Consider the following 19,732-nt stretch of genomic DNA (forward strand, 5'->3'; position numbering starts at 1 on the left):
TGCCTTTAGCACATATTATAGGGCCTTTCACAACCCAAAAGAGGATAACTTGATCCCACAACCGGATTCTCTGGTTATTTCTAGCTTTTTGGATTCAGTCTTTCTGCCAAATTTGTCCCAAACTCAATAAGATATACTTAACCACTTGCTTACTGGGCACTTAAACCCCCCTCCTGCCCAGACCAATTTCAGCTTTCAGCGCTGATGCACTTTGAATGACAATTGCGCGGGCATACAACACTGTACCCAAATTAAATTTTTATCATTTTTTTTCCCACAAATAGAGCTTTCTTTTGGTGGTATTTAATTACAGCTGGGAGTTTTATTTTTTGCTAAACAAACAAAAAAAGATGCAAAAAAAGATGCAAAAAAAAAATCATGTTTAATAGTTTGTTATCAAATTTTGCAAACAGGTCATTTTTCTCCTTCATTGAAGTGCGCTGATGATAGGCTGCACTGGTGGGCACTGATAGGCTGCACTGGTGGGCACTGATAGGCATAGTTAAGGCGGCACTAATAGGCACAGATAAGGTGGCACCGATAGGCACAGATAAGGCAGTACTGATGGGCAAAGATGGGCACAGATAAGATGGCATGGATGGGTGGCACGGATGGGTGGCACTAAGGGGCACTGATAGGTACCACTGATAGATGGGACTGATGGGCACTGATAGGTGGCACTGATAGGTGGCTCTGATAGGTGGCACTGCTGGGCACTGATGGGTGGCACTGATGGGCACTGATGGGCACTGGTAGATGACACTGATGGGCACGGATATGTGGCACTGGGGTGCAGCATCGTTGTTGAGAAAGATTGTGGGCACTGATGTGTGGCACTGTGGGCACTGCTGGGTGGCACTATGGGCACTGATGGGTGGCACTGATGGGGGGCACTTTTTTATTACAGAAGTGGCACTGGCAGGGGGCAGGTGGGCACTGGTAAGCTGGCCGTGATCGGGACTGATGTCCCGATCACGGCCGCCGGTGATCGGCTCTCTTTTTCTCCTCGCGCTGCCAGTGCGAGGAGGAAAAATAGCCGATTACCGGCTCCGTTTTATCACATGATCAGCTGCCATTGGCTGACAGCTGATCACATGGTAAGGGGTCGGGATCGACCCCTTGCTTGGATCTGTGATCAAGCGAGTCTCATAGACTCGCCGATCACAGAGCGCTCCGCGTGCGCCCCTCAGCGGGCGCGCAGGCCGCTCGTGCACGGGGCGACGTCAATAGACGTAGTCCCGGCAAAGGAGGTCCGTGCTGTAGCCGTCATTTGGCTATAGCGCGGATCTCTAGTGGTTAATGAACTCATTTCATGTTTAGAAATACCATAAACACTACCATAAAAACTTTGCCTACAAACACATTTTTACATTGTGCCTTTTTGAAAAATGGTGAGCGTACGCAAAAATGTAAATATCCAAATTTCCCTAAAAATCTGAAGGTTTTAATTTTTCCCTTTTAGGATTTGTGAAAGACCCCAAAAAACATATATTTTCTGAAAGCATCTGACCTCTAGAAAAAAAAAAGGTACTACTGATTTTTTAGACCCCACAGTATATGCGCAAATGTTTATCAAACCAATATATTCACAAATAAATACACTAAAACCATTATTAGCAGATAAAAACACAGCAATTTTTTCAAAATTCCTGCTAAATCCCTACTAAATATAAAAGCTTAAAGCGGTAGTAAACCTTCTAATGTTTTTTTTTTTACCACCTGCAAAGCAAAAGGCATAATGAGCTAGTATGCACCGCATACTAGCTCATTATGAAATACTTACCTTAGAACGAGGCCCCGGCATCTGGCCCAATCCACGCCGAGGGAGCTGACATGCTCCCTCTGCGTTTCTTCCGGGTATCGCGGCTCCGGCGCTGTGAGTGTCCGGAGCCGTGATATCGTCACTCCCACGCATGCGCACGGGAGATTTCATCCCGGCCGAGTCCGGCCACTGCCGGACTTTCAGCCGAGAATCCCCTTGTGCGCATGCGCCGCTGCAGTCAGCGGCGCATACCGAGGGGAATATCTCCTAAACCGTACAGGTTTAGGAGATTTTTTTTTACCTACAGGTAAGCCTTATTATAGGCTTTCCTGTAGATAAAAGTAAAAAAAATGAGTATACAACCGCTTTAACCTGCATGGAGTTAATAAATTACAAATATTTGTAAATTTTAAATTGCACCTTTTTTCTAAATGGGGAAAATCAAACATACCCAAAGATTTCTCTAAAAATCTGGAGGTTTTAATTTTTCACTTACAGCTTTCAGAGTTTGTAAAATACCCCACAAATCATATATTTTCTGAAAGCATATGACCTCTGGAATAAAAAGAAGGTGCTACTGATTTTTTAGGCCCTGCGCTATTTGCGCAAATGTTTATCAAAACAATATTTTTGCTAAAAATACACTAAAACCATTATTAGCAGATAAAAACACAGCAAATTTTATGAAATTCCTGCTAAATTCCAACTAAATATAAATTCTTAATCTGTATGGAGTTTATATATAACAAATATTTGTAATTTTTACATTGCGCTTTTTTGCAAACTGGGTAAAATCGAATGTGCGCAAAAATGTAAATATACAAATTTGTCAAAAAATCTGAAGGTTTCCATTTTTCCCTTACAGTATTCAGAATTTGTGAAACACCTCCCAAATCATATATTTTCTGAAAGCATATGACCTGTACAATAAAAAGAAGGTGCTACTGATTTTTAAAGCCCCACGATATTTGCGCAGATGTTTACCAAAGCAATATTTTCACTAAAAATACACTAAAATCATTATTAGCAGATACAAACACAGCAAATTTTACAAAATTTCTACTAAATATAAAAGCTTAACCTGTATTGAGTTAATAAATAACAAATATTTGTCAATTTTAAGTTGCGCCATTTTGAGAAACAGTGAAAATCTGACGTTACACAAACGTTTCTTACAACATCCGGGGCCGCGCAGTGGCTTGATCTGTCACCAGCTGCATCCACTGGACACAGTAGATTACTTGTCACTGTACCGCTCGCTGCTGGTACCATGTGACCGCTGTAACCAATCACAGCAGTTCTCTTGACAGTTGTAAAGAATGGATGGCTTTCTTTCAAGCCATCTATTGTATACAATTGTGTTGCTAGCTTTGATTGGCCAATATGATCACATGGTACAGACTGGGTCAATCATAACCTATCTGTACTATGTGATTAGCTCTGGCCAATCACAGATAAACACAACAAAACAAACTGCATGAATCAATTTCATTCAGTAAAATGTCTGCATATAGCAATTAAATTCATTGCTACAATATTTCACACAAGTGGGTACACCCCTCACATTTTTGTAAATATATTATTAGAACTTTTCATAAGTGACAACACTGAAGAAATGATACTTTGCTACAATGTAAAGTAGTGAGTGTGCAGCTTGTATAACAGTGTCAATTTGCTGTCCCTTCAAAATAACTCAACACACAGCCATTAATGTCTAAACCACTGGCAACAAAAGTGAGTACACCAATAAGTGAAAATGTCCAAATTGGGCCCAAAGTGTAAAGATTTTGTGTGGTCACCATTATTTTCCAGAACTGCATTAACCCTCTTGGACATGGAGTTCACCAGAGCTTCACAGGTTTCCACTTCTCCATGATGACATCACGAAGTTGGTGGATGTTAGAAAACTTGTTCTCCTGCACCTTCCATTTGAGGATGCCCCACGGATGCTCAAAAGGGTTTAGGTCTGGAGACATGCTTGGCCAGTCCATCACCTTTAGCCTCAGCTTCTTTAGCAAGGCAGTGGTTGTCTTGGAGGTGTGTTTGGGGTCGTTATCATGTTGGAATACTGCCCTGCGGCCCAGTCTCCAAAGGGAGGGAATCATGCTCTGCTTCAGTATGTCACAGTACATGTTGGCATTTATGGTTCCCTCAATGAACTGTAGCTCCCCAGTGGTGACAGCACTCATGCAGCCCCAGACCATGACACTCCCACCACCATGCTTGACTGTAGGCAAGACCCACTTGTCTTTGTACTTCTCCCCTGGTTGCCGCAGACACTTTTGACACCATCTGAACCAAATAAGTTTATCTAGTTCTCCCAGTAATCCATGTCCTTAGTTTGCTTGTCTTCAACAAACTGTTTGTGGGCTTTCTTGTGCGTCATCTTTAGAAAAGGCTTCCTTCTTCCTTTCGCAATTTGATGCAGTGTGCATCGTACGGTCTGAGAACTGACAGGCTGACCCCGCACCCCTTCAACCTCTGCAGCAATGTTGGCAGCACTCATCTATTTCCCAAAGAAAACCTCTGGATATGACACTGAGAAAGTGCACCTAACTTCTTTGATTGACCATGGTAAAGCCTGTTCTGAGTGGAACCTGTCCTGTTAAAGCGCTGCATGGTCTTGGCCACCAAGCTGCGGCTCAGTTTCAGGGTCTTGGCAATCTTCTTATAGCCTAGGCCATCTTTATGTGGAGCAACAATCATTTTTTTTTCAGATTCTCAGAGACACCAAATTTAACACACCTGCTCCTCATTCACACCTGAGACCTTGTAACACTAACAAGTCACATAATAGCGGAAAATGGTTAATGGGCTCAATTTGGAAATTTTCACTTAGGGGTGTACTACTCGCTTTTGTTGCCAGCGGTTTAGACATGAACCCTTTCACTGTCAGGTCCGTACGCCTTACAGCGACCTACAGAAGTGCCTGAGGGTGGCCATACGTCGTACAGACCTAATTTCTCCCTCTGCTATAAGATCATAGTCACTTCAATGACCATAAACGTATGAAATAATTGTTCAGCAGACTCTGTTGATTACAACCCGATTATTAGAATTATTAACACCTAATGTGAACGCCACCTCCACCCATCTGCTTCATTGCCCCCTGCCTTCCCCCCTGCTACTAACTTCCACCTAAAACTGTCCCCCCACTCTCCTCTCCTATCCCCTTCACCCACCTTCTTCCCCCCAGCACTGATTACCGCCCCATCCACCCAATCCGACCCCCCCCAGCAAACTCACTCCCCACAGCTACCATCATAAGCTGGCATCCCTCCTCTTCCACTCCCGCTGGCTTCAGGTGCTGCATGGGTCTTAGGGGGTATCCAGATGTGTCCCCCTATCACTCAGATTGCCCCATAATTCCCCACACTCCTGATCTTTGGCCATTCTGAGCAGCATCCCTCCTTCCCTTCCTGCTGCCTTCAGCTTCTCCCTGCACTAATCTCTGTGATCTGTCAGGCTGGGGAGAGGAGGGGTAGTGTAGGAGGGGGTCAATTTTGGGCTTGTGGGGCTTGATAAGCATGTTTTTACCAAGCTTCCCCCGGTAGTAGAGTGAATATGGGCAGCTATCGCTCCTATATCCACTGACATCCACTGACAGCTAATATATAGTAACCACGAGAGTTACTATGCATCAGACTGTCATTTTATGAATAAATAGAATCTCTATACAGATTCCTTATTTCATTAAAGTAAAATGCTAAAGAGAAAAGGGCTACCCGCATGGTGACACCCCCCTCCCGCACTCATCCCTCCATGGTGATGGTTTCCCCCCACACTTACCCCTCCACTGTGATGGTCTCCCTCTGCACACACCCCTCCACGGTGATGACCTCCCCTCCCACACTCACACCCCCATGGTGACGGCCTCCCCCCACACTCACCCCTCCATGGTTACGCCCCTCTCGCACTCACTCCTCCACAATGACAGTCCACACCCCGCACTCACCACTTCATGGTGACGGTCTCCCCTCGCACTCACCCCTCCACAGTGATGCCCCCTCCCTCTCACACTGAACCCTCCATAGTGAAGGTCTCCGCCCGCACTCACCCCTCTTCAGCTTCCTCGGGAGAAGCCGGAAGACAATAGAGAATATTAATTCTCTGCACCCCGAGCCCAAACTTTTTCAAGCCAATTAGGCTCTATTCATGTGGCCTCGAAAAAAAAACTCATACAATGAGTCCGGCACCCTGCAGGGGGCGATGCCCCAGTGCCCCTAATGGACCCCCTTCTACTGGTAAGACCCCTTTCATATGGAGCAGACTCTGCCAAGCAGATCCGCCTGCTCAGCGGGGGATCTGTCTGCTGACTTCTGCTGAGCAGGTGCATAACAGGTCTGTGTCCACTCCGCTGATGGAGAGCGAACATGGAAATAACCTGCTGTTCTCTATGGGGTGGTTAGATTGAAACATACCACCTGTCCATTCCCATCAGATGCCATCTGATTCGATCTGCTAGATGGATGGGAAATGGAATCCCCATCTGTCTGTTTTTAGTGGACTAGACTGGGTCGGATGCAGGCGGGTGTAAACTGACATATTTCCAATTTACATCAGCCTCTCCATAGAGAACAATGAGTGGTCCAATTGGGCCTGCCTGAAAAACGAACAGGAAGGCCCGATCGGTCTGCTTGTGTAAAAAGGGCCTAAGACCTTGTTCACACATGGCATACACAGCGTACCTTTACATTGATGCACATATGTTCCATTCATCTCTGTGCAGACAGTCCCATTAATGTAATTTGGGATGTAACACCTGCCGTTGCTCCCAATTGTTCATCCATGTAAGTGCGCATGCATGTCCCTGAGCTCACACTGTCTGGGTTTGGCTTCATCTACCCAACACCCGCACGGATGACAGAGTGGGAACAGCAGCTATGCCTGTGCAGCTGTTGCATCCCAATTGACATAAATGTGACTGCCTGTAAGGGATGCATGGAACCCCTGTGCATTCCTGTGTGGGTAAACATGGCCCCCAATTGGTGTACACTTTAGTATACCACATGTGAACAATGCTTTAGTAGCAGTTTAGCAGGAATTTTGTAAGTTACGTTGTATTTATGTGCACTATTAATGATTTTAATGTATTTTTAGTGAAAATATTGTTTTGACAAACATTTGCGCAAATATTGCGCTGCCTTAAAAATCACTAGCATCTTATTTTTATTCTAATGGCCATGTGCTTTCAGAAAATGTATGGTTAAGGGGGTCTTTTACAGATTCTGAAAGTTATAAGTGAAAAAGGAAAACCTCTAAGAAGAAAATGCCCTACGCGTTTCGTCACACGGACGTCATCTGGAGCGGATCCAGATGACGTCCGTGTGACGAAACGCGTAGGACGTGGCCAGGCAACGTACACCTCGAGCTCAGGCGGAGATAGCAGAGCGGGACTTTTAAAGCTACATACACTACCGCAATTTTAAACCGTTTGTTTGTAAGTAGTTTTAATCTATTTTTTGGAATAAAAGCAATGTTTTAAACGGTATCACACTATGGATGTGCCTCTTTACCTTATATAACGTGGCACATTGCATTTACGGAGAAACGAGGGATCCCCAATATTACATCTGAAGGAAGCCAGAGAGCGACACAATAGCTGATATTGTGAAGGCTGATCCACCCCAGATGGGGTCTTTTTTCCGGTGAGAGCATAATAATATAATATATAAGTAGCCACCGAACGCGAGGAACACAACTGGAAACCATCACCTCCCCCCCTCCACTCACGGAAGATTCCGTCACTTATTAGAGACTTGTTTCATCACGTTTATTGTTCACAGTTCACCTGCATTTTTGCACATATTTTATTTTATTTTATATTTTTTACCCAATTTTTATTTAATTTTTATGGTATTTCTATGTTTCATTGTAATTTTTTTCATCTTATATAGTACTATTTATTACACTGTATTAGCCATTATATTGTGCTATCATTGTGATATTCACTCTAAACATTACTTTAGAGCACTAACTTTAAATTTTAAATTATTAATATCACATTCACGGCTATTTCACCGATATCACATCCAGTCCTTTTTCTATTTTCTATTTATATTATTTTATGGTATATCCTTACCTTTAAGGCACATGTAGATTTATTAGCACTTGCACTTTACAAATAACTATACATTGTTATGGTATAGGGATAAGTATTCCATATCATGGTCGCAATTTTGTGTTTCTTGTGCTTTTTGTGTCTTTGGGTTTAATTAACCAGCACGCTGAGAATTATATGTAATACGGGTTTCGACTCATAGGTGTTCATTAGCAAATAGCATAGGGTGTGTGATAGCACATCTATGTTTGTACCTAATTGTCAGCCTACTGAGAATTATATATAACAAAGCCCTCACCCAGAGGTTTGTATTAATAATCGGTATTATCGGTATAGCGCCACATCTATTCCTTCTCCTCTCTTTAGCATCTTTCCACCCATTAGGGTGGAAATTAATAGAGGTTGCTCTTACCTAAACTTCATATTCATTTCTTTATTTACTTGTATTCAATTCTAAGGCTCCATAGCGCAACCTACACCCCACTCAATCCATACACAGCCATACAAAGCCATCCCATCTATACTCAGCCATACTCAGCCATAACCACCCAGCCATACTCAGCCATACCCATCCAGCCATACTCAGCCATACACACCCACACCCAGCCATACTCAGCCATACCCTGCCACACCCAGCCATACCATCCATACACACCCAGCCATACTCAGCTGTCCCCACCCAGCCATACTCAGCCATCCCATCTATTCTCAGCCATACTCAGCCATACGCAGCCATCCACATTCATGGCTCAACCATGCTTAGCCATCCCCATCCACGGCTTACGGAATTTTCGATCTTTTTTCATTTATAGCGCAAAAAATAAAAAACTCAGCAGTGATTAAATACCAAAAGAAAGCTCTATTTGTGTGAAAAAAGAGAGAAAACTGTCATATGGGCACAGTATTGCATGACTGAGTAATTGTCATTCAAAGTGTGAGAGCACTGAAAGCTGACACTTGGTCTGGTTAGGAAGGGAGTTTAAATGCCCAGTGGTCAAGTGGTTAATAATAATAAATAAAGGTAAACAGAGTCAACGTAGTAAAAACATAGCCAGAGTTCAGCAACCAGAACGGATAGACAGACAAGTTAAAATGTCAGAGAGCCAGAGACCAGCATAGCAGAACAGCAAGCAGGATCTGGAGCAAAAAGGAATGTCAGCCAAGCAAGTCTTTAACAGGAACACAGGAGAGCGTCTCTAGAGATGAGGCAAAGGCAGAGATCATCTGGACTGGATGGCTTATGTAGGCAGGACTGACGAGCAGGGTATCATCAACAGGTGAGTCACTGTGGAGAGATAGGAGCTGGTAATTAGCCGACAGCTGAGTGACCAGCTCAGAGAAGGAAGGGCTGAGCCCAGCCCTGGCAGTACCCCCCCATCAATGACCTCCCTTGGAGAACCCCCAGGCTTGAGGGGAAAATGTCTATGGAAATCACGGAGGAGGACAAGAGCATGTACATCCGAGGATGAGACCCAAAAGCGATCCTCCGGACTGCACCCTTTCCAATGCACCAGGTACTGTATGCGCCCACAGAACCTATGGGAGTCAACAATGGACTGTACTTCATAGACATGTGCAGAGTAAAATATTTCGTTTCGGAATTTCGTTTTCGTCTGAAAACTTAATTTATTTAGTTACTCCCGAAATTCGTTTTTATTTATTTCGTTTTTCGTTCAAAAATTGCATTCGTCCGAAAATCCACATGAATTACGGTCGAATCTGTCTTGGAAGGCTTATGGTGTCTGTCGAATGTATAAAGAAGATTCGACGGAGCTAACTATATAGCATACTTTAGAACCCTATTAAAGTCTATGGGACTCCAACGTTCAAAATCTAAAGTGCTAATTTTAAAGGCTAATTTGCAAGTTACTGTCCTAAAAAGTGTTTGGGGACCCGGGTCCTGCCCCAGGGGACATGTATCAATGCAAAAAAAAGTTTTAAAAACGGCCGTTTTTTCGGGAGCAGTGATTTTAATAATGATTAAAGTGAAACAATAAAAGTGTAATATTCCTTTAAATTTCGTAGGGGGGGGTTGTCTATAGTATGCCTGTGAAGGGGCGCATGTTTCCCGTGCTTAGAATTGTCCCTGCACAAAGTGTCATTTATGCAGGAAAAAAAGTCCTTTAAAATCACTCGCAGCTATAATGAATTGTCGGCTCCCGTAATACAGAGAACACTCATTGAAAGTCATTGATAAAAAAATAAATAAATAAATAAATTAAAAAAAAAGCGTGGGGGTCCCCCAAATTCAATTACCAGGCCCTTCAGGTCTGGTATGGATATTAAGGAGAACCCTGCCTCAAATTTAAGAAAAAATTTGACGTGGGGTTCCCCCTAAATATCCATAACCAGACCCTTCAGGTCTGGTATGGATATTAAGGGGAACCCCGCGTCAAATAAAAAAAAAATTGACGTGGGGTTCCCCCTAAAAATCCATACCAGACCCTTTATCCGAGCACGCAACCTGGCAGGCCGCAGGAAAAGAGGGGGGGACGAGAAAGCGGCCCCCCCTCCCTCCTGAACCGTACCAGGCCACATGCCCTCAACATTGGGAGGATGCTTTGGGGGTCCGTGACCCCTCAAAGCACCTTGTCCCCATGTTGATGAGGACAAGGGCCTCATCCCCACAACCCTGGCCGGTGGTTGTGGAGGTCTGCGGGCGGGGGGCTTATCAGAATCTGGAAGCCCCCTTTAACAAGGGGACCCCCAGATCCCGCCCCCCCCCCTGTTTGAAACGGTAAGGGGGTACAAAAGTACCCCTACCATTTCACAAAGAAAGTGTAAAAAATGTTTAAATAAAACAAACACACTTTTTAAAAATTCCTTTATTAAAAATAAAAAAAGATTCCAGCGGCGGTAATCCACTCTTGCTATCCAGCGACGGACGGTCAGCTCTCCATCGATGTCTAATGTCATCCAGCGCAGCGCAGCATCCTTCTTCTGTCTCCTCCACGGAGACACTGGAGGCATTCCGGCGCTGACGTTTCTTATATACGGAGGGCGGGGCCACCCGTCACCTGACCCCGCCCCCCTCTGACGCAAGGGGAAACCAGGGGTTCCCCGTGACGTATGGGTGACCCCGCCCCCCTCTGATGTAACGGAAACCTGCCTGTGTTACATCAGAGGGGTGCGGGTCACCCCTACGTCACAGGGAACCCCGGGTTTCCCCTTGCCTCAGAGGGGGGCGGGGTCAGGTGACGGGTGGCCCCGCCCACCCTATATAAGAAACGTCAAGCCGCCGGAATGTCTGTAGTGTCTCCTCCACGGAGACAGAAGAAGGATGCTGCGCTGCGCTGGATGACATTAGACATCGATGGAGAGCTGACCGTCCGTCGCTGGATAGCAAGAGTGGATTACCGCCGCTGGAATCTTTTTTTTATTTTTAATAAAGGAATTTTTCAAAAGTGTGTTTGTTTTATTTAACCATTTTTTACACTTTCTTTGTGAAATGGTAGGGGTACTTTTGTACCCCCTTACCATTTCAAACAGGGGGGGGGCGGGATCTGGGGGTCCCCTTGTTAAAGGGGGCTTCCAGATTCTGATAAGCCCCCCGCCCGCAGACCTCCACAACCACCGGCCAGGGTTGTGGGGATGAGGCCCTTGTCCTCATCAACATGGGGACAAGGTGCTTTGAGGGGTCACGGACCCCCAAAGCATCCTCCCAATGTTGAGGGCATGTGGCCTGGTACGGTTCAGGAGGGAGGGGGGGCGGCTCTCTCGTCCCCCCCTCTTTTCCTGCGGCCTGCCAGGTTGCGTGCTCGGATAAAGGGTCTGGTATGGATTTTTAGGGGGAACCCCATGTCAAATTTTTTTTAAATTTGATGCGGGGTTCCCCTTAATATCCATACCAGACCTGAAGGGTCTGGTTATGGATATTTAGGGGGAACCCCACGTCAAATTTTTTCTTAAATTTGATGCAGGGTTCCCCTTAATATCCATACCAGACCTGAAGGGCCTGAAAATTGAATTTGGGGGACCCCCACGCTTTTTTTTTTATTTATTTATTTATTTTTTTATCAATGACTTTCAATGAGTGTTCTCTGTATTACGGGAGCCGACAATTCATTATAGCTGCGAGTGATTTTAAAGGACTTTTTTTCCTGCATAAATGACACTTTGTGCAGGGACAATTCTAAGCACGGGAAACATGCGCCCCTTCACAGGCATACTATAGACAACCCCCCCCTACGAAATTTAAAGGAATATTACACTTTTATTGTTTCACTTTAATCATTATTAAAATCACTGCTCCCGAAAAAACGGCCGTTTTTAAAACTTTTTTTTGCATTGATACATGTCCCCTGGGGCAGGACCCGGGTCCCCAAACACTTTTTAGGACAGTAACTTGCAGAATCTTTTCTCTCTGTCAAATCTTTTTTCTCTGTCGAATATTTTCTCTATATAATCTTGGACTAATAGAGGTAAGGTTAAGCACATTCGACCACAGGTTCTATAGACAGATTGTTATCGTCAGAGTCATGTCGAATCTCCTATTCTATATCGAACTGTTGTAACAATGAAAACGAAAATAAAGCATTTATTTATGTCGGATCTTTCGTTTTTCGGATTTTGTGCTTTCGTTATCGTTTGTCAAAACGAAAACGAAAATAGCTGAAATTCGGACGAAAATGCATTCGGACGAAAACGAATGCACATGTCTAGTACTTCATACTCCTCATGGTTCTCAACCTGTACAGGGTGAGGACTAGGCATCGAGGTGGTAGAGCGGTTGCAAACCAAAGGTTTTAATAAGGAGACATGAAATACATTTGAGATATGCATATTAGAAGGAAGGTCTATTGCGTAAGCCACTGAGTTAATCCTGCAAAGAATACGCAAAGGCCTAATAAACTGAGGTGCTGTCAGAGCTAGCTTTTCCCTTCTTTCTCTGGGCTGGCTGCTCAGCTGTCGGCTAATTTCTAGCTCTCCTCCTCTCTCCACAGTTACCAGCTGTTCCTGGATCATGCTCGTCTGACCTGCCTACTTAAAGCTGTTCGGCTCACTTCACCTCTGCCTTCGCCTTGGTCACATCACAAGAAACCATCTCCTGCGGTTCTGTTTAAAGACTGGCTTGCTGACATCCCTTCTGGCACTTTATCCTGCTTGCTGTTGCTCTACTTGGATCCCTGACTTCTGGCCTGGCTGATTACACGATCTGGTTATTGAACTCTGGCCTGACTGACTACTCGATATGGTTACTGGACTCTGGCTATACTTTGACTACGCTTTTTCTATTTATCTTTTTATCTTTTTATTTTTATTTAATAAACAAGTGTGATTTAATTGTACTACTCGGTCTGATTCATGGTTTCTGACAGTAGGCGAAGGCCATGAATTCAGAAGATATAGTCAATCCACTTGTTGGTAATATTTTTTCCAGATTGGATGAGCAAAATCACTGCATGGATCAGTTTGCCATGGCGTTACAAACGCTCCTGAGTCGCACGGCTCACCTGGAATCCCCCTCGGAGGCTGCTCTGGTACACCTGAGTCGCAGGCCACCCCTGCTGCTGCACCAGTCTCTGTGCAGGCACCCGCCTCGAGTCTTACCTCTATAAGAGGTATGTCTGGTTCTGCTCTGCTTCCCCTGCGATTTGGGTAATCCAGTTCAATGCAGAGGGTTTCTCAATCAGGTTGAGATATACTTCGAGATGCTGCCCCAGGCGTTTCCCATGGACAGAAGCAAAGTAGGTTTCGTGATATCTTTGATTTCTGAGGGTTAGCCCTTGGTCTGGGCTAACCCTCTATGGGAGACGCAAAAAACTGTTGTCTTGAGTTACCCTGAGTTTGTGGCCTCCTTTTAAAGTGTATTTGATGTTACCGCACGCTCCACTTCTGCTGCCAAGTGCCTCATGTCAATCAAACAGAGTACGAGAACTGGTGAACTGGTGAACTCGTGGCTGCTTTTTCTCATGGTCTCTCGGATTCCATCAAGGATGAAATAGCAGCCCGAGAAATACCCACTGAGCTGGAGAGCTTGATCTCGTTTGCCATCCTCATTGACTCCAGATTCAGAGAAAGACTTTTTCTTAAGGAGTGCTTGCAGAAGCCTCCTGTGTGTTTGCCTCCGAGCTTTGTAGTCCCACCCATGCCTCCCTCACCTCCCATGCCTCCTGGTACCGAGTCGGTCAGTGAAGATGAACCCATGCACCTGGGCTTCACGCTTCTCTCTGTGGATGAGAGAGCCTTTAGGAGGAGGGAGAGATTGTGCCTTTATTGTGGCCAGGCAAGTCACTTTTTGAAGTTTTGTACTACCCGTCCAGGGAACGCCCGAAACCTTGAGGTCCTGCCATGGACGCTCTTTCGTCCCCAGTTATCCAGAAGGATAAGCCCCTGGTTTTGGTCATCCTTTCTTGGGCTGAGTTGTCCATCGAGATACAAGCTCCAATCGACTCAGGGAACACGAAGTTGGAGGTTGAGAGATGACATCCAGACCCTGTCCCCAACCTGGTAGAAAGGCACAGGCAGGCATCTGCAGTCAGCATGGAGTCTGTACCTATCATTAGCATGTTGCAAAGCCTCCTAGACTTTTGCCCAAGTAGAACGAAGACCACGGAGATGCTCCTCTAACGCAGGAATACTCTGCGGAACAACATTGAAGGTTGGAAACCATAGTTTAGCCATAAATGGGGATAATCCAGAAGCAGAATTCAAGACACTATTGTGAGTGAACTCTGCCACGGCAAGAGGTCTGACCAGTTGTTATGATGGTCAGAAATATAGCAACTAAGGAATTGCTCCAAGGACTGATTGGCTCGTTCTGTGGCCCCATTAGACTGCGGGTGATACGCAGAGGAGAAAGCAAGCTGAATTCCATAATGTGCACAAAAGGCTCACCAGAACCTGGACACAAACTGACTACGCTTGTCTGAGTCAATCAGCTTGGGTAGCCCATGTAAGCGAAAGATCTCACGAGCAAAAATGGAAGCCAGTTCCTTAGAACTGAGAAACTTCTTAAGTGGAATACAGACATATGAAACATTTTCGAGGACCGGTCACCCACCATAAGGATAACTGTGTTGCCCTGTGAGTTGGGTAACTCCACAATGAAATCTGCAGACAGGTGGGTCCAGGACCTTTCTCCAGTGGGTATGGGTTGTAGGAGGCCCACTGGAAGGTGTTGTGGAGTCTCACTCTGAGCACACATGGAGTAGGCAGCTACGAAGGCAGTTACATCAGTGACTAGGCCACCAGAATTGTTGTGAAATAGCCCAAAAAAGTTGATTCATCCCAGGGTGGCCAGCAGCATTGGGAGAATGGTAAGTCTGGTGCAGTATGGAGACTCTATGGGACAAAGCAGTGGTCACAAAGTTTCTCAGGAGGAGCATGGACCTGAGCAGCAAGAATTTTGTCACCCAAAGGAAAAGTGAGACTGGTGTGAACCGTAGCCAGTGGAGGAAAATTGTTGTGACAAAGCATCAGTCCTTACATTCTTATTATCGGGTAAGAATGAGACAATGTAATTGAAACTAAACAAGAAAAGAGCCCATCGTGCCCTTCTGGGAGAGAGCCTCAGGCCGCGTACACACGGGCGGACTGTTCGCCCAACTTTGTCCGCTGAACAGTGTTTGGGCGGACAGTCCGCTCGTGTGTGGGCTTTCAGCGGACAGTTTCAGCGGACAGTTGGACGGACAAGGTTTTTCGGAATTTCCGAAAAACTGTCCGCTGAAACCTTGTTTGAGCGAACAGTCCGCCCGTGTGTAGGCTTGTTCGTCAAACAAAGTTGCGCGCATGCTCAGAAAGGATTTTCACGCCGAAAGCTGTAATGCAGTGTATAGGACGTCGTATTTTTCGTCCCGTCGTACGTGCCGTTCACGTCATCGCGCACGGTTTCAGCAAACTGTTCGTCCGTCGTGTGTGGCCATGTCCGTCCATGCTAAGTTTGAGCGGACTGTTTGCCGAAACTGTTGGACGGACAAAGTTGGGCGAACAGTCCGCGCGTGTGTACGCGGCCTCAGACAAGAATTCTTATGGTCAGTAAGAATGAGAACTGGCACAGTGGTACTTTTGAGGAGATGTCTCCATTCTTTTGGGGCTTAAATGATTGTTAACAGCTCTCTGTCACCAATCTCGTAATTGCACACCGTAGGTGACAATTTCCTGGAAAAGTAGCCACAAGCATGCATAGCGCTCTCAGAGGTAGGACGTTGAGACAGAAAAGTGCCAATTCCAGTCTCAGAAGCATCAACCTCAAGGATAAAAGGTAACATAAGATCAGGATGTGCCAACACAGGAGCAGAAACAAAGGCAGTTTTGAGACTCTCAAAGGCCTTAATGGACTCTGGAAAACAAACCTGTGGGTTACCGTCCTTACTGGTCATATCAGTCAGGGGCTTGACCAGAGATGAGACGTTACGAATAAACGCTGCAGAGGATGTAAACCCATGGGTCGGGGCCACTGTAGGACTGCTGAAAGTTTCTGGGTCCGAAAAAACCAGCAGTGGAAATTACATAACCCAGCAATTTAACCTGTTCATGATGGAATTTATACTTCTTCAATTTAAAATAGAGATTGTTCTCTTTTAGTTTCTGAAGCACATGACAGACATCTGTGTGGTGCTTCTTCAGGAACTTGGAAAATATGAGGATATCGTTGAAATAAACCAACACACATAACTGCAACAAATATTGAAGAACATTGTTACTAAATTCCTTGAAAACTGCTGTTGTGTTACAAAGGCCAAAAGGCATTATGAGGTACTCATAACGGCCTGTTCTCGTATTAAATGCAGTTTTCCACTCGTCATCCTCCTTAATCCTCACAAAATTATATGCAGGCGGTCAAATAATTCCGTAATCAACAAAATCTGATAGGCATTCTTAATTGTGAAATGATTGAGACCCTTATAATCAGTACAAGGTCTCAGTTCACCACTCTTCTTCTTCTTCACAAAGACGAAACCAGCGCCAGCAGGATATGAGGATTCGCAGATGAAACCTCGAAAAAGTGCATCTGCTACCTACTCCTCCATGGCCTTACCCTCCAAGACCAACAAAGGGTAAACGAGGGGGTATGGCACCAGGTTGAAGATCAATTGCGCAATCATACGACCAGTGATGAGGCAAACTACCGGCTTGACTTTTGTCAAAGACATTGCTAAAATCGCAGTACTCCTCTGGCAGAGAGGAGAGTGAAGAGGTGCACAGGACCTTGGCTGCCTTCTGGAAGCATGTCTTACTGCATTGTGGCGACCAGGAGAAAACCTCAGCATGGAGCCAATTAAAAGAGGGATTGTGCCTCTGTAACCAAGGATAACCAATAACCAGCGAAAACTTAGGTGAGGAAATAACTTGGAATTGGATTATCTCATGGCCATGGACATCCTATGGCCATGGACAACAGAACAGTCTCATGAGTCACACGGGAAGGTTGTAGAGGTCTCCCGTCAAGAGCCTAGATGGCAAGTGGAGTGTCACGCAGCTGCAGCAGAATTGAGTGATTTGATACAAATGCAGCATCAATGAACAGGCCTGCAGCCCCAGAGTCGATTAGAGCCTGTATCTCGACGGACGACTCAGCCCAAGAAGGGGTAACCAAAACCAGGGGCTTATCCTTCAGGATAACTGGGGATGAAACAATGCCACCTAAGGTCTGTCCATGACAGGACCTCAAGGTTCGGACGTTCCCTGGACTGGTAGGACAAGACTTCAAAAAGTGACCTGCCTGGCCACAATAAAGGCACAATCTCTCCCTCCTCCTAAGGGTTCTCTCATCTGCAGAGAGATGCGTGAACCCCAAGTGCATGGGTTCATCTCCACTGAACGACACAATACCAGGAAGTATGGGAGGTGAAGGAGGCAAGGCTGGGACTTCAAAGCTCGGAGACAAATGTACAGAAGGCTTCCACAAGCGCTCCTTAAAAGAGAGTCTTTCTCCGAGTCTAGAGTCAATGAGGATGACAAACGTGATCAACTTCTCCAGCTTAGTGGGTATATCTCGGGCTGCCATCTCATCTTTGATAGTATCTGAGAGACCATGAGAAAAAGCAGTTACGAGGGCCTCATTGTTCAACGCAACCTCTGCTGCCAGAGTACAGAATTCAATGGCGTAATCGGCAACAGTTCTTGTACTCTGTTTGATGGACATGAGGCACTTGGCAGCAGAAGTGGAGCATGCGGGAACATCAAATACTCTTTTAAAAGAAGCCACAAACTCAGGGTAACTCAAGACAACAGTTTTTTGCATCTCCCATTGAGGGTTTGCCCAGGCCAAGGCTCTCTCAGCAAAGCAAAGATATCACAAAACCTACTTTTCTTCTATCCATGGGAAACACCTGGTGCAGCATCTCAAAGTGTATCTCAACCTGGTTGAAAAACCCTCTGCATTGGCCTGGATCGCCCTCAAATCTCTAGGAAAGCGAAGCGGAACCAGACATCCCTCTTATAGAGGTAATACTCGAGGCGCGTACCTGCACAGAGATTGGAGCAGCAGCAGGGACAGCCTGCAACTCAGGTTGTACCGGAGCAGCCATAGTGGGAGATTCCAAGTGAGCCGTGGCAAACTGATCCATGCGGTGAACCTGCTCATCCAAGCTGAAAAAAATATTACCAACAAACAGCGTATTAGAACAGCAAACAGGATCTGGAGCCAGAAGGAACGTCAGCCAAGCAAGTCTTTAACAGGAACACAGAAGAGCGTCTCTAGAGGTGTGACCAAGGTGAAGGCAGAGATCATCTGGACTGGATGGCTTAAGTAGGCAGGAGTGATGAGCAGGATATCATCAACAGTCACTGTGGAGAGATAGGAGCTGGCAATTAGCCGACAGCTGATCAACCAGCTCAGAGAAGGAAGGGCTGAGCTCAGCTCTGACAATTTTCTGCGAATATATTGGTTTGATTAACATTTGTGCAAATACCACAGAGTATAAAGAATCAGTAGCACCTTCTTTTTATTCTAGAGGTCATATGCTTTCAGAAAAATATAGTTTGGGGGTCTTTTACAAACTTTAGAACTATAACTGAAATATAAAAAAGCAAAAGGAAAATTGCAAAAATGGTCTGGCCACCTGAGTGTACAAAATGGAGCACAGGGCATGGCAGCGAAAGGGTTAATGGATGTGTGTTGAGATATTTTGAGGGGAGAGTAAAATTTACACTTTTATACAAGCTGTACACTCACTACTTTACATTGTAGCAAAGTAATTTCTTCAGTGTTGTCACATGAAAAGTCATAATAAAATATTTACAAAAAAGGAAAGAAGGAAAAGGGGAAGGGAAAAAAAGAAAAGGAGGGAGAAGGAAAGGAAAAAGGAAAAAAAAGGAAGGGAAGGAAGGGAAGGAAAGGAGGAAAAAAAAAACAATAACAAGAATGGGGAAAGGGTGGGGAAAAACATGGAGGAAAGGGGGATTGAAAAAGCTCTTTTTAAAAATGACCCATGAACCCCCCAAGCTGAACCCCCAAGCCTACAACTCATACTTAGTGTCATCGTTGACTGCCCCTTCTAACTAATATAGCCTCATAAGTGAATAAGTCTTCACAACTGTTCATACAACCACACACAAGGTTGTCACTATAGGAAGGGACCGAGAGACCAGACACTACCCCCCCAATCTACTCCCCAGAAAGATGAGGAACCTCACTTCCTATTCAAAAAGGTTAATCTCTCAGAGACATCCGGTCGACCATATGTATTTTGGCTCCAAAGCTACCACCTAGACCCATACTTTAGACTCTCTCTTCTACTTCCCCTTCCAGAAAACTAGTAGCATAGAAAAGCAGCGGGAAAGTTATTGTTATAATTATTGTTAATGTTCAAGGTTTTATTATTACTGTTTACTTGGAATTGTATTCAGACCGCATGTAAAGTGCCAACCAGTTTTAAGATTTTACTGCAGTACGAATGTCCTAATCGCCTAAAAGCATAAGTGTTCTAGCAACCGACAGGCTTTCCATTACAGTACATCACACG

The sequence above is a fragment of the Lithobates pipiens genome, unplaced genomic scaffold (assembly GCF_037356315.1).
Source record: "Lithobates pipiens isolate NorthernLeopardFrog02 unplaced genomic scaffold, aLitPip1_a1.2 Scaffold_22, whole genome shotgun sequence".
Lineage (NCBI taxonomy): Eukaryota > Metazoa > Chordata > Amphibia > Anura > Ranidae > Lithobates > Lithobates pipiens.